The following is a 15,452-nucleotide window of genomic DNA, read 5'->3' on the forward strand; positions in this document are numbered from 1 at the left end:
CCTTTCCCGTATTGGCAGCCAGTGTAACACCCTCAGTGCTGGTTTAGCTGAGAAAGACATGGGGATGTTGTATAGCATTCGTACTGCCGCATTCTGAACTTGAAGTCTGTACAATGAGTGTCACAGAATTGAGAAACGCAAATAAGGTACAACGTATCACGTGTGGTCAACTTGAAAAGTGCTAGGGAAGTTGAGGGAGGGGGAGATCTTGAGTTGCATGGGTGTTCTGTAAAATAAAAACTGCAATGTCATATATACTGTACGGAATTGTGTACATACGGCTTGCAATGTGATAAGGATACTGCGTAACAGTAACTGTAATTGCTGATGTTATGTTGCAGTGTTAATAAAAATATTTCCCCCCCCCCAAAAAAGATGATGGGGGTAAGGCAGTGGCCGACTGTTAAAGGTAAGTGTGTTTTCTTTTCTGTTTTCGTCCATCACCCCTATTTCCCCCTGCCTCACCACCCGGTTCGGTAGCAGCCACTACAGGTCAAACGAGGAACTGGGGCACCACCAGACTAGATATGAAAAATGCAAGAAAGAAAAGCCAGTATTCTCCAACTCTGCACCCAGGACCTGGAACTCCCTCCCTTCTGACTGCCGAACTTCTAGGACTCTCAATCGTTTCAGAAGAAAACTGAAGACACATCTCTTCAAAGAGCAATAGTAAGCCCCATGATTGGAACCACCGGTTACTTACATCTTGTAAATGGCCTTAGCTTGTAATTTAAAGTTCTTGTACACTATTTAGGGCTCAGTTGCTATGTTCGCTCAAAAGAAAGGCTACATACATGCATACAATCACTCAATAAAAATATTCGGAGCAAGTATGCACTCTTCCTTTTCACCCACCCCTTTTCAATAACTAACTGGTGGCTTCCATGCTTAAAAAACAAGAAATACATAATGCCACGAATCATGAGACATGGCAATGCAACACAAAAACCTTTTTTGTAACAATGTACATGACATGCTAGACAGTCATGTTGCCCCAGTAGCCATCAAATAATTAGTCCCTATATGCGTAATTGCATATTTTGGAAAACACGCAAGCATGCATTATTATTTCTCAGCAGTAGCTCTTTCATATTTTTTATTCATGGGGTTCTAACTCGACCTTAATTATAAGTAAAAAGCACGTGCACGTAAAATCACAAAAGATTATTCATTTAGAAATACCTGCTTAAAATACGAGCGGCAAATACCTTCAGTATTTTGTCTATTAAAATAATAGTATTATGTAAAAAAGCTATGTTATTAAAAATAAATTATTTACACTTGAAAATCATAAGGTGTATATGTTTAGCTAAGTTTGACCACTGATCTCTTAAATGTTGTATGGCAAAACGTGCATGTTTATAAAAAACACAGTAAAAAGGGTGTTAATATAAAGTAGACATTTGCAATGAACAAGAATTCGAATCTTGACAAAAATCATTTGCCCAAGTGAAAGAAATGGCTTTAAAATGTCGAGCAGCCGTTGCTTCAATCGCTACAGAATCAATGTGACTAATGACAATAAAGGCACATTTAGTCACTATTTAAACAAATGACTTACAATTTCGAAATATGCGCCTACCATTTGCAATGGAAATAAACAACGCATGCGTAAAATGGTATAAAAAGAAAACCAAGGATACCAATATTCGCAAAGGCACGTAAAATTATCACAATGGCTGAGGGGAAAACCATTATTTTTTAAAAGATCTGAAAGAACTATGACTACATAAAAATAAATAATACATCTTAAAGCAAAAATTGGTGTAAATTCTGCCAAGCCTTGTGTTTATGAAAATGCACTGGTAATAAGAAGGGTATTAACAAACGTATGCATTGCTTTGGAGAACTACAAAAAAGCTCCTGTAATGTTTCTATTATACCTCCCAATCAGTCCACAGAGGCAGGGGTGAGGTTTGTCAAATCAAGGTTTATTATACTCAGCAGGAGAGCGCCGGGCGTCGTGTGCTTTTCGAGTTTCGCTCGTTACTGCCATTCAAGATGGCTGCCGCGAGCTGCGTCATCACGCAGCGTGCAGCAACTAGAGAGAGATGCTACATATCTCCCTCCTTTTACATTTCAATAGAAAATTAAACAGTCTCCTAACACATCATACTATCTTCCATCTCCCAGTTCAAAGTCTCTCAATCTGGCAGGTTTCACCACAGCTCTTCTAGTACGTGTACGTCTTACCGGAGTGACAGAGGCATTCCTGGGACTGCTCTCTGCCGGGTCCGCCATCTTGTCCTCACTTACTCGAGGACTCTCCTCTCTCGGACTCTCATCAACCTGTTCCTGATGTTGTCCTGCTATGGGGTTGTCTTCATTTTCGAACTCCATGTTACTCACTCCTGCCCCAGGATTAATTTCTCTTTTGTTCGGTGCCTCCTCAGCCACAGGTGGGACTTGGTCCTGCGATGTTCTCACTCTTTCTTAGTTGGTCCATTTCAAAATCTTATTGCATTTGGACATACAGTCTTGGGACCAGACATTTCCATCACTGAGCAAAGCTGCTCTGTCATACACCTCCTTTACCTGCAAGGGCTGGCTGTCTTTACTGTCCCCTTTCTTTCGTAGCATTGCCAGTTTGACTCTGACCCACTCCCCCCTTTCCTGGGCCGCTTCTTTCACATTCCGTCTCCTATTGTAGTGTTCAGTGTATATTCTTTGGGCTTTCTCCAAGTTGTGCTGCACCACTGCTGGAGACCATTTACTAGTGACTGTCTTTTCCTTCCACGCCAGGTTATCCTTGGTGAAGGGGTCACGCCCTCTCAAGATCTGGAAGGGGCTGGACCTTGTGCTAGTGGGCGTAATGCGATATGCCCACAGCATGCTCTGTTCTTCTTTTTCTCAGTCCTTGCCCATTGAAATGGCAGCTTGCACCGATCCCATTATGACACTGTTAAACCTCCCAACTAGGGAGTTGCCGGCAGGGCGGTATATGGATGTGTGTTTTGTCTTGATCCCATTTTGCTCCATGTACTTGTACCACTTTTCTGAGGTAAATTGTGGCCCATTGTCGCTCAAGATGGATCTGGGAATGCTTTACCTGAGTAATGTGGCCGTGAGGAATAGGAGGACTGTTTCTGTGTCCATCTCCTCCTGTATGTGCACCTCGGGCCACTTTGAATATCTGTTGATAAGGAAACACACACGTATTTTGGTGTGGCCTGGGTGTCCAATACGGGTCCAAGAATGTCTATCGACACTTCCACCCATATATTTGTAGGGTTGGCAAATTTCCCTAAAGATGGTCTCAGGGGAGTTAGAGTCTTGTCCGCTCTTTGGCACTGGTCACATTCTCTTACATGTCTCTCCACTTGAATGCCCATTCCTGGCCACCAGTACATCTGTTACGTTCTCATCTTCGTCTTCATGATACCCAGATGCCCCTCATGTAGTACAGCTAGTAGGTGAGGTATCAATGTCGTCGGGAGGACTACTTTGTCCCTTCTACACAAGAATATCCCCTGATCTCCTATGGACAGCTCCCCGCGCACCTCATAACATTTTCTGAGTGCCGCTCGTAGATGTTTCTTTTCCGGCCATCCATGTAACAGACATTCTTTGACGTCTTCTATGTCAGGATCTTCTCCATAGGCTTTTGTCCATTCTTGGCCACTTATCACACTCTCAGGATCCTCTGTGAAAGCCACCAGGACTTCACTCTCGTCCGCACCGATGGGAGCTTCCTCCATCGCTAAGGCCCTACTGAGGTAGTCGTCACCCTTATTCCTTGCTCCTGGGATGTATTCCACATCGTACCTGTAGTCTAGCAATTTCAACGTCATCTTCGCGATGCGGGGCGTTGCGCTGGCGTGGCCACTCGAAGTGAGTACCCTGACAAGGAGTTTGTGGTCGGGCCTGAGCTTGAACCTCGTGCCCCACAAGAATTGATGGAACTTTCCCATGGCCCACACTGCTGCAAGCATCTCCTTCTCTGTTACACTGAATTTCTGTTCAGTAGGAGATAGGGACCTGGACGCGAAGCTGAGCGCCACCATTTCTCATTCCTTCCTTTCCTGCATAAGGACTGCTCCCAGCCCTTTTTCACTGTCATCTGTCGTCAATACCGACTGTCCCTGAGGGTCATGTCCCTGAAGGGGTACGGCCTTGCTGATGTCATCTTTTATTATGTCGAAGTCCTTTTGTGCCTCTTCAGTCCAGGCAAATGATGTTCTGTCCCTTATGAGCTGCCTCAGGTGGTACGTCTTGGTGGCAAAGTGTTGCACGAATTTGCTGTAGTATTCAGCCACCCCCAAGAAGGACCTCACCTCTTCTTTGTTCTTTGGTGGCTGGGGCTTCACATATAGCCTTCACGTTGGCTTGTTTGGGTGTGATGCCTTGTTCTCCGATCTCGTGACCCAGATAGGTGACAGATGTCATCCCAAACCAGCATTTCTCCCATTCCGCCATGAGGCCATTGCTTTCCTGAACCCGGAGCACCTTGTACAACTTTTTGTCGTGGTCATGTTGATCTTTGCCCATCACCAATATGTCATCTTGGAAGTACTGCACTCCCTCTATATATTTAAACAATCTATGCATCAGTTTTTGGAATACCGCTGCTGCTGATGCTAGTCCGAAGGGCATGCAGCGGAACTTATATCATCCGAAGGGTGTTATAAACTATGTCAGCTTCCGGCTTGTGGAGTGCAGTGCTATCTGATGATATGCTGAGGTGAGATCAATGGCGGAGAACCACTTTACTCCCTTTGTCCTCGCAAGCATCTTGCCATTAGGTTTCATGGCCACCACTAGGTGCGCCAGCCACTCAGAGCAATTTATTGTTTTAATGATTCCATTCTCTTCCAATCTTTGCAACCCTTGTTGCACTACTTCCCTGACCTCAATGGGTATGTTCATTACTTTGTGGGAGACCGGCGTGGTGTTCTCCTTGAGGTCTATCTGATGCATGAATGTCATTAGTTTGCCTACCGTTCCTCCGAACACATTAGGGAATTCACTTTTCATCCTCTCAAAGTTTGGCGGGCTCTCTGTGCTTGTCATTAGTACCTGCGTGTCTCCTCCTGGGTTCAATTGTATTCCCAAGTCTCCTTGATCCATCCACCCAAGGACCGACACGCCCTTCTCTGCTACATACAACTTGCACTCAGCACTTCGGCCTTTAAATTCCAATTTCAAGACTCGGAACCCTAACATCGGAATAGGTTCCCCTGTGGAAGTGACTGGCCTTATGTCCAGTGGTTCCAGTCACGGTCCAAGACTGGTTTTAAAACTTTCGCTCCACACAGTCCTTTAGACAATGGTGTATGGGGAGCCCGAGTCCGCTACCATTTTAATCGGTATCCCTCCAATTACCATGTCGCATTGTGGTTTCCTGGAGCGTTTGCAGTCAATGCCAGGTACTTGGTCTATGACGCACAATGCGTTGTTGTCTTCGTCCTGTTCTCTCTCTTCTTCCTCCTCCTGTTCATGCGACACATATTTAACTGTTGGTCTCATCATCTTGCGACAATATGCTTTTTCGTACAACATGCCGGGAAACATGGCGGCCGCAGGCTAGCAGTGTGCATGTCCTAGCAAAAGAACCCCGCTACACGTACCTGGTTCTGCAAAAATTGTCAGCATTGTTCCTGCCAGAAAAATAAAGATCAAATTGTGGGAATCTATGAACCGGTTCTCACCTTTGCGAACCCTCTGCCTCTGCCGATGTGCTTCGGCGTTGTTCTGCAGCCTCCCTCCCCCGCCTTCCTGCCACAGTGGGAGGGCGCAGCTGTAGAGTTACAACGTGACTGCAGGGCGGCTGCTCGCGGTCTCCTCCGAGGGAACTCCGGCGGGGACAGAACAAGTGCTGTCACTGCTTTACACTCTGCGCTTTTCACCCTTTTCTCGGAGGCTGCAAATGCCAAGAAGAAGACAGCGTCTCCAGCGGGTAAAACAGCTAAAGCGGCAGAGGTGGCTGAAACCCTGAATCGAGACACTACCTAGGACTTTGGAGACGCGGTTGGTGACGGTGAGAGTAGGGTTGGTGACTTGGTGGGGGAATAGCGTGTGCTTCCTAAACTCCCTCAAATCCCGGTAAGCAGCCAAACAAGAATCCGACCCTAAAAGGGAGAAAGCGGGGTAAAGGTATCAGAGGCACTAAACAACAACAGGAATTGAAGGGCCTGTCTGGTGCTGGTGCTGGTGTGGGGAGTGTCTCTGTTACTGAGGCTGAGGAGGAGATGGAGGCTGAAGGGGATAAGGTCAGCTCTCGTATGAGACAAGCTCCTAGGAATAAAGAGGGGGGTGTGAGCACTAAGGCTCACCGGGGATCCCAGAGGTGGGCAAAAAAGAAGCATATATTAAATAGCGCCGTTCGCATCACCCCCTCACTCCGCTATTTTTTTTAAGTGCTACCCCAGGTGCTGGAGATTAACCCGGTGACTTCCACCGAGTAGTCTACTCCTCATATCACAGGTATGGCTGAGCCCTCCTCAGTCCCTTGGGCCCCACTGGTTTCACCCGGTTGTGCAGGCAGGACAGGGTGTTACCCACGCAGGATGAGGTTGTAGCTGGTTCCCAGCCCAAAATAGGCGACTTGCGATACCCTGGAGATGTCACCTTTGGGGTCACCTCTGGGGGTGGGGCTTCCTACTGCTATTATCCCTGTCATTTGTGCTGGGCTGAGGGGTGCAGTCCTTGGTGAAGGAGAGAACGGGGATGAAAACTCCCTAGAGGCCCTTCTTACATCCATGAGGGAAGAGATAAGAGTATTTTTTGGTCTCCAAGGGAAATCAGAATGAGATTAGGGCTGCATGTGAAATCCTGGAGAAGAAAGTAGACAGCCTCTATGTAAGAACGGAGTCTTTAGAGGGTTCTGTGGGGTCAATCAAAGCTAATTTGGAGACTGCCGAATTAAAGATACAAAATCTCCACAGAGAAGGGGATGTCATGCGGCAGAGAGTTGAATCTTTGGAAAATTACTCCCGGCGGAACAATCTTCGGCTTTTGAATGTCCCGGAGGGGAAGGAGGGGAGCGACTTAAAATCCTTTGTGATTTCACTATTAAAAGAGTCCCTTAATCTTGAAGACACATCCCACATCATGGAGAAAGATATACAGCGGATACATAGAGACCCTTTTCGTTTAAACCCTAGCAGAGTTAAACCTAGGAAAATGTTGGTCAATTTTCACACATATACCTTGAAGGAAAAGATTTTAAATCTAGCCTTGAAAGCCAAATCTCTAAAAGGCCCAGACTTTTCTTTTGAAGTGCGGTCAGATCTTTCTAAGTCCACACTGTAGCGGTAATGGGAACCCGGCCAAAGGATGGATACATTCAGATCTTTGGGTGCAACAGTGCAAATGAGGTTTCCCGCATTTCTATGGATCATGTTTAATAACAAGATGCATAACATTAGATCCCCTTTCGAAGCTGATGAACTGCTGAAATCCATTAAGGATTTCTCGAGTGGAGGTAGTTAGTCTATAGAACATCTCTAGTTTCCCACTATCACTGCAAACTTAAGGTCAGCAAATACTCAACCTGTCCCACCTTCTATTTTTCATTTTTCTCTGGTTAGAGGTGGGCGGATAGCAGCGGAATGCGGTTATCGGGTGTCTATGGTGTCTTTTCATAATTGTCCCTTAACATAGAAGAAGTAGTAAAGAAATAAAAGAGTTAAAAATAAGTTTGGATAAGAAAAAGAAAAAAAATCACAGTAAAGAATAAAATGGAGAAAGGGAAAAGACAATGAAAAAAAAACATAAACACAATAAAAAAGGCTGATCAGCTATTCCTTACTACTCCCAGTCACTGGCAGTGACACATAGCAGATCAGGTAGTGTGTGGGGGGGTCTGCTATATATCTGGCTATACATCAGACCAGTGTAAGTGGGGAGGGGTTTTCCTGGGGGTGGGGGGAGGACAGGAGATGGAGTGGGGGTGCACAGGGTGGTGGGAGAAAAATTCTAAATAGTCCTCATAAGCCAGCCCTCTTTCAGTTCTTTTATGAGACCAGTAATGGTTGTTTTCAAGCCCTGTGGTATCTGAATCTGTTTCTATTCAAGCTTGGGATGTGCGATATCGGGTGGGACGGGATGAGGAGAGATAAAAATTGAGATGAGCTCTCTTCAATACCTATCCTGAAATCTCGATGGCCTGCGCGTGAGGGGCAGAAGAGATCGCATTTTTCAATACTTGAGAGACTCCCCTGCGCAGGTCATTGCCATACAGGATACACATCTACTTAAAGCGGAGACTATGAACCTTTTAAAAAAACTGAAATGGGTCGATAAATTTGAATTTACAGATCAAACTGCAAACATAAGAGGGATCCTCTTTATTTTCAAGAAACAGGCAAAAGCCCAAATACTGGAACATAAGGAGGACCTTAGCGGAAGATGGCTCTTGTTAAGAGTTTCATTATGCAGTTCGATTTGCTCACTAGTGGCCTATTATTGTCCAAACCAAGACGATCCATTGTATCTAGAAATTATCCGTAATCACCTGGTAATTTCCCACGATCCAGTTACTTGGGTCGGGGACTTTAACATTGTGTTGAATCCCAAGCTCGATAAGCCGCCCAATTCAAGAGCTTGCGTGTTCTCTAAATCAAGGCAAACTCTTATGTCAATAATGGCACAACTGGGATTAGCTGATCTATGGAGAGAAAGGGCTGGTAACAAATTGGGGCTTTCCTTCCGGAACCTTAAACACAATCATAAGTCAAGAATTGACTATGCATTGTTTAGTTATTGTCTCAGTGATTAATTGGTGGAAATAGCTTATCTCCCCTCACATCTTTCCGACCATTTGGCCATTCTTTTTTCCTTAAAACCCGACAAGCAAATCAGTCATGCTTCATGGTCCTTCGATAGATCTTTACTATTAGAAGCCAACAAAATTAGTTTTTTATTGGCCGAGTCTAAACTCTTCTTGGAGATTAATCTTGACTCTGCAGGTATGGCTATTGTGTGGGACACCTTGAAAGCCTTTTGGAGAGGCTTTATAACTAATAGAGCCTCTCATAGACGGAGGCTGTACAAGGAGAAGATTACAAACTTAGAATCGGAAATGAGCCTTATCAAACAAAAGCTTGGCACTTCCCTAGGATCTAAAGAAGAGCAAGAGAAACTGGCTGAGCTTAAAAAACAACTGGAGAGCACCCTACAAGAAATGGTTGCCAGGAGATGGGAGACAAGTAAAATTTCCCATTTTGAATTTGGGGAAGCAGCAGGGAGGGTTTTGGCTTGGAAAATACAATCAGACCAAGCAAAAAATTATATCAGAGAAATAAACTTGAAGGTGAACAACATATCTTCGGACCTCAAACTCGGATATTGGAAGTGTCTTTCATGATTTTTTTCCGGCAATCTATAAAGAGGATATCATTGAAGACCACTCTGCTAGGGATTCTTGGCTTAATGGAATTTCCTTGCCGACTCTCTCACCTGCGCAAAGTAGTCGCTTGTAGACCGAAATATCAGGAGCAGAAGTGAGTAAACCCGTTGGACAGCTAAAGCAAGGGAAGGCGGCAGGCCCCGACGGGCTAACAGGTGAATTCTATCGAGTGATAAAGGAAGCTATTAATCCAACTTTGACGTCCCTTTTTAATAGAATTCTCTTGTTGGGTGAGGACCCCCCAAAGTCATGGAGTGAAGCAACAATGGTGCTGATCCCTAAACCAGGGAAAGAACCCACTGAGTGCGGCTCCTATCGCCCGATATCACTCCTCAACAATGATTATAAAATCTTTGCTGCAATCATATCTAACAAGTTGGGGACTGTAATTGGCTCAATCATCCATCAAGACCAGAAAGGGTTTATAAAAGGGCGTCAGTTAGCTGATCTTACTCATGACTTAGTCGGGGCCATTGACATCGCCTCTTCCTTCTCTCTCCCTCTGGCAACTCTCACTTTGGACGCAACCCAGGCCTTTGATAGGGTGAATTGGCCCTATCTGGCTGCGGTTTTGAAAAAAATTAATTTTGGGGATGGCTTCTGTCGGGTCATTTCTCTTATGTATAAGGCCCCAGTAGCTAGGCTGCTAGTCAATAATACTCTGACAGAGCCCTTCAAAATTACAGGTACTAAGAGAAGAGGACAACATCCCTCCCTTTAAATTTGAGGGGTAGTAAAGGTGGGTAGCCCTCTATGCAGATGATATTCTCATCTTTACATCTGACCCGGATTTAGCGTTCCCTACAGTCATTAAGCTGGCAGAGGAATTTGGGCGCATTTCTGGGTACGAGATAAATGCAAGCAAGACTGAAATATTGGCTTGGAACATCATTACCACGCAACTTGATGTGACTTCCTCTATGCGTTATCTCGGAGTTTGTATTACCCAAGAGGTTTGGGAACATCGCAAGACAATTTAGACTGGGTCCTAAAAGATTGGCAAAAAAACTAAAAGCTTGGGACTACCTCCCATTGTCCATTCTAGGGAGGATAAATCTGGTAAAGATGTCTACTCTTCCTAAGTTCACATTCATTTTTAATAACATCCCCCTGGCTTTTGACTCAAAACAACTAGACAAGAGCCCGCGTGAGATCAATTATTTCATCTGGAAATATAAAGCCACTAGATTGGCTTGGAAGAAGCCGAGAAGAAGGAGGGAAAAGGGTGGGCTGGCATTACCCAACTTACAGTACTATGCATGGGCCTATCAGTTGTCCTATTCTAGAATGCTTTTGAAAACACCGTCTAGCTCGTCTATAGGATTAATGTTTCGGGCCATGCTAGCAGGGGCTGATTTACCGATTGACGGTTTCTTGTTTAAATTCGGAGACCAAAAATTCTTTAAGAAGGTCTAACTAAAAATTCTTCACTCTCTGGCTAGAGCCTGGATGCAGATCAAAAAGAAAATAGAGCTGTCGTATTTCTCAAATTTTGCACCTATGTGGGACTACCCAGGTCAACCACTGTGTTTGAGGGACAGTTTGGCGATTCCTATAAAGGAAGCTAGGATTATAAGATGGGGATACCTGCTGGCAGGGGGCTCAATGGTGACATGGGAAGAGTTACGGTATAGGGTAGGCCCCGGGTTATCGAGGTTCAAACATATGCAGCTTGATAGCAGGGCTCGGGCCCTATGTGGAAAAGGTATCCCTTTGGAAAAAGACAGCAACTTTGAACATCAGCTGGTGGTGAAGCAAGGGAGGCGGTAAAGAGGTAGCCCTGTGGTATTGGAGTATTTTGGAGGAGGTAGATTGTGTTTTTGATCTCCCTGATGAACTGTGGGGGGTGAGTTACGCGTTCAGTGCGAGCAGTTGTGGCTTAACTCATTCACCCTTCTATACAAGATCGTCAAACCAGCATGGTTGAGTACTAACCATATTTTCACTGTCCATCGTGCATACCTCTCCCCACTTAGGCTATTAAAATTCCAGCCTGGAAAGAGATGCAACAAATGCAATCTCCCTGAAGCTTCAGATGTGCTTTTGTTTAAAGACTGCCCTTCCATTTGTGCATTTTGGGAGAAAGTAAAGGCGACGTTGGACTCTATCCTTAACACCTCATTGTCTATTGCTTTGCCGCTTGTTATTTTTTATATAGATGAAAACATCTCTGGTCAGGTAAGATCTATCCTTTTCTATGCCATCTTGCTGGCAAGAAGACAAATATGCAAGTTTTGGATAGACACGGTTGCTCCAACACATGCAGGCTGGCTGACATCCCTATATGACACATCTAAGGTGGACTTGGCTAGAGCATGTAGCAAAAAGAATTTGGCTTTCTGAGACTTATTGGTAAATTGGAGATAGGTCTACAGGTCTTTTTTTTTCCTGGGTCCTATGATTATGCCTACTTCCCTCCATGGACCTTGTGTCATCGGTCTCTCCGGTCACGGTAATGGCCCAACAGGTTGAAATACACCTTGATGGAGTAATTTTGCTAGCCCCAAATTCACCTCTTGGTTTGGTCTCTTCTTCCACCAATTTGTAGGTCTTGGTCTGCGAGAGATAACTAAAATCATGCTTTTTCTCAATACTAAGACACCTTATGGTGTTTGGTGTTACCTTAAAAGAGGGTAAGGCAAATGAGGACAAAAAAAAAAAAACATGCTTTTTCGTAGTGTCCTACTATCCCGCACTACATGCATTTTGCTCGGAATGCCGGACAGCGTTTGTCGTGCGCCGCATGGGATTGGCTTCCGCACCTGTAGCACGTGTTCGTACCTTCTTTATTCTGCCTTCTCTGCTTTGAAGGCTTCCATGTCCACATGTATGGCGCTTTCCCTTCTGTAGCCTTGGCTTTGCTTCTCTCTGCTGGTTCTGTATCATCGACTTTATTAACCATGGGTCTCAGGGCGGATTGTCTTTTTGCTGCGTCAGCGCACCTTTTGGACAGTTCCGCTTTTTTCACCATGGCAATCACTTCCTTAAGTATTGCATCTCCGTTCACCCTTAGTTTGTCTTGGACGGTCTTTTTCGTCATGTGCATGACTATTTGATCTTCTACAAAGTCATCATGCAGGACACCAAATTTGCACGTGATCGCCAGTTTCCTCAGCACGGCTACATAGTCGTCTATCGATTTGCCTGCCTCCTGTTTTCTCTGTTGGAAATTGTATCTATCTATGGATGTGCACACTGCAGGCCGATAATGGTTGTTTAAATCCTCTATCACATGATGGATTACATCATTGTCTGTCGCTTGCCTGGAGGTGGGCTAAAGGTTCTGGAAGACCCTAATTCCTTCTGGGCCTAAGTTGTGTAGTAGTATTCTCCTCTTCCTCTTGCTGGGGAAGGCCTCTCCATTCTCATCTTCCAGGGCTTCTATGTAATTCATGAAGTATTCTCTCCAGTCCTCCCACTTCATTACAGGCTCTCCCAGTTTTGGTAAGAACGGGATCGGCGTTGTGAGCGCGAACGCTTGTGCACTCATTTTGGCGCGTCTTTATGGCTCTATCCCTTGTCCCCTTGGGCTGCCTGGTGCGCTTGCACTCTCCCCTAACTCCGCCAGGGCCTTAAGCGTGTTCTGGGCGCTAGTGACTGGCGGCTGTCTTCTGGTATAATGTCCACTCCTTCTGTCTCCTCCTTGCCCTTAAGATGGTAGGTGTCACTGTGGGAATGTCTCCTTGCCCCACTGCTGTAGCGCACTGCCCGTTGTACCTGGCAAGCTTCTGTTCTTCATGGTTGCCTGCGCGTCTTGGTGCAGTCCCCTGCCACGCTCTCCTGCTGTTCCTATGGCTCCTCTCCTTGCTGCTCCACGTGGTGACACCTCTTGTTCAGTGGGTCCGATGTCTGTTCTGTCTGTAGGCTTGAGTCTGTGTTTTTTTCGTCTTCCCAGCCTCATCGCCACTGTAATGTTTCTATTATACCTCCAATCAGTCAACAGAGGCAGGGGTGAGGTTTGTCAAATCGAGGTTTATATTACTCAGCAGGAGAGCGCCGGGCGTCCGGTGCTCTCCGAGTTTTGCTCGATACTGCCATTCAAGATGGCCCCCGCGCACTGCGTCATCACGCAGCGTGCGGCAACTAGAGCATGATGCTACAGCTCCACCACATCTCTTGTTGCTTTGGTAAAATATTGTAAAGTTATATAAACGATAATTAGAGCACTAAGAATATTGAGGTTCATTCCAATAAAAACGTTAACAACATGACTCAGAATGCAGTTTCACATGTAGTGACCTACTGTCGTTGGCCTCGGAAACAACGGAGAACAGATCTATTCATGTATTTGTTTAAATCTAAAAATTTAATAAGCACATATTTTACAGAGTATAAGGGCATGCATGATTAATAAAAAGTATTGACTTGTCTTCTAAATGTCACTGTTAAACATTGGGGTTGCAGGCCTTCATTAAAACAAACCCGCAAAAATACCTGTATCACTATAGGGTGAGCAATTAGGGTGAAGACTAAGGGCCTGATTACAAGTTTGGCGGTAAGGAAGCCGCTGTTGAAATGGGATTGGAAACCACGCTACCTAGTTGGCGGTCCGCCCGCCATATTACATGTTGGCAGTTTGCAGGTACAGACAAGTTCACTGCAGTCCGAATTATAAGATGGTTTTCTGTCAAGCCTACTGTGGCAGGAAGACCTCCTGCTTCAATTCGGTGGCATCGTCACATATGCAAACATATTCCCTGCCGTTAGAAACTCCGATGCACGCCCAACGGTGGCGTTGTAATACAATGGGTGAGAGACTGCCCCCTCAACAGTATGGCAGTAAGCCAGCCGAACTTGTAACCAGGGCCTAAAGAGCATTGTCACTCACAGCATTGCAACAACACTAATATATGTAACTCACAGGCGTCCTCAGTGAGGCTTGCATTGTACTACTATACCATTGTATGGAAGCTTGTGTAGCAGCTTGCACAGGAGTACTCCAGCACTACAGAAGAGGGCTAAGCTTGGTCCTGTGTGAGAATCTGCAGTCAAAAATATCTTTCTTTATTTTAACTACTAGGGGATGGGGTCACTCTGGGTCACCCCCAAAAATACCTTGGGGCACGGGTGTCCCTTTCCTGCCCCTTACACTCTTTTTCACAATGTTTTTCAGGACCTGAGGACCGGATTTGGAGTCATGTAATAGTGGCTGCAATATTGCAGTCAGCCAATCAGATCGTTGGTACGATGATACCGGCACTGGTACTGCATTACTGAAATGGCCAACAAGAAAAACAGGTCTATTGGGCAATCAGCATTCCCTACATTTAAAATGTTCTGTACCGCAGGGCTCCTGGGGGACCTACCGTCTAGATACACTAAACTTTTTCACTCCTTCATTCTGAGCTAGAGCTCTCTTTAAACACAATTTGCTCAAAAACGGGGGAACAGTCTTAAGCCAAATCACAAAAAGTATGCTTTCTAAGAAAAGGAGTAAAGGAATATTAGGCCTGGCTGAACTTGTTATTACATGGAGTGCAGGAACAGAGCACGGGTCGCTGTTTTCTGCTGCTGTTTGTGTTCTGAGGCAAGAAGAGAGCATTAAATAAAAAGTAAAGCTCCTCACATAATCCCTCGCAAACTTGCATAATTTTGCTATATTTTCACGTAATTACTCTACGCAAATTACTCAAGTTATGCCCACCCTAATATATATGGGACATCAACGTTTTGGGACACTACTTTATTTTTTACCTTGCTTGTCAGATTAGCTCAAACTTTTCCATGAAGGAGCTGAGGTTGCTGACCTTTTTTTGTGGAATGTTTAATGCAGATACATCAAAACTGCATCAAAACAAAAACATTCTTCCTAAGGAATTCTGACTTAAATATTAGTATACAGAGTATGCCAACACTGTGATTTATATATATGGTTGATTCAGAGTTTCCAGAGTAAAGGGAAGTTATTTTTCCTTAACAACTTTGGCATTATTCAACAAACCTACGCAAAACATCAAGAATGAAAGCTAAAGCATAATTGGCTCTTTGTGCAGATCTGTCAACCAGCCGCTAAGAAAAAAAGGGGTGGTCCAAAAAGTGCTATTTCTTATTTTAATTCCCATGCATTTCTTTGCTGTTTGATAAAAATAACTGCAGAACAAAT

The sequence above is a fragment of the Lissotriton vulgaris genome, chromosome 3_1, assembly GCF_964263255.1.
Source record: "Lissotriton vulgaris chromosome 3_1, aLisVul1.2, whole genome shotgun sequence".
NCBI lineage: Eukaryota > Metazoa > Chordata > Amphibia > Caudata > Salamandridae > Lissotriton > Lissotriton vulgaris.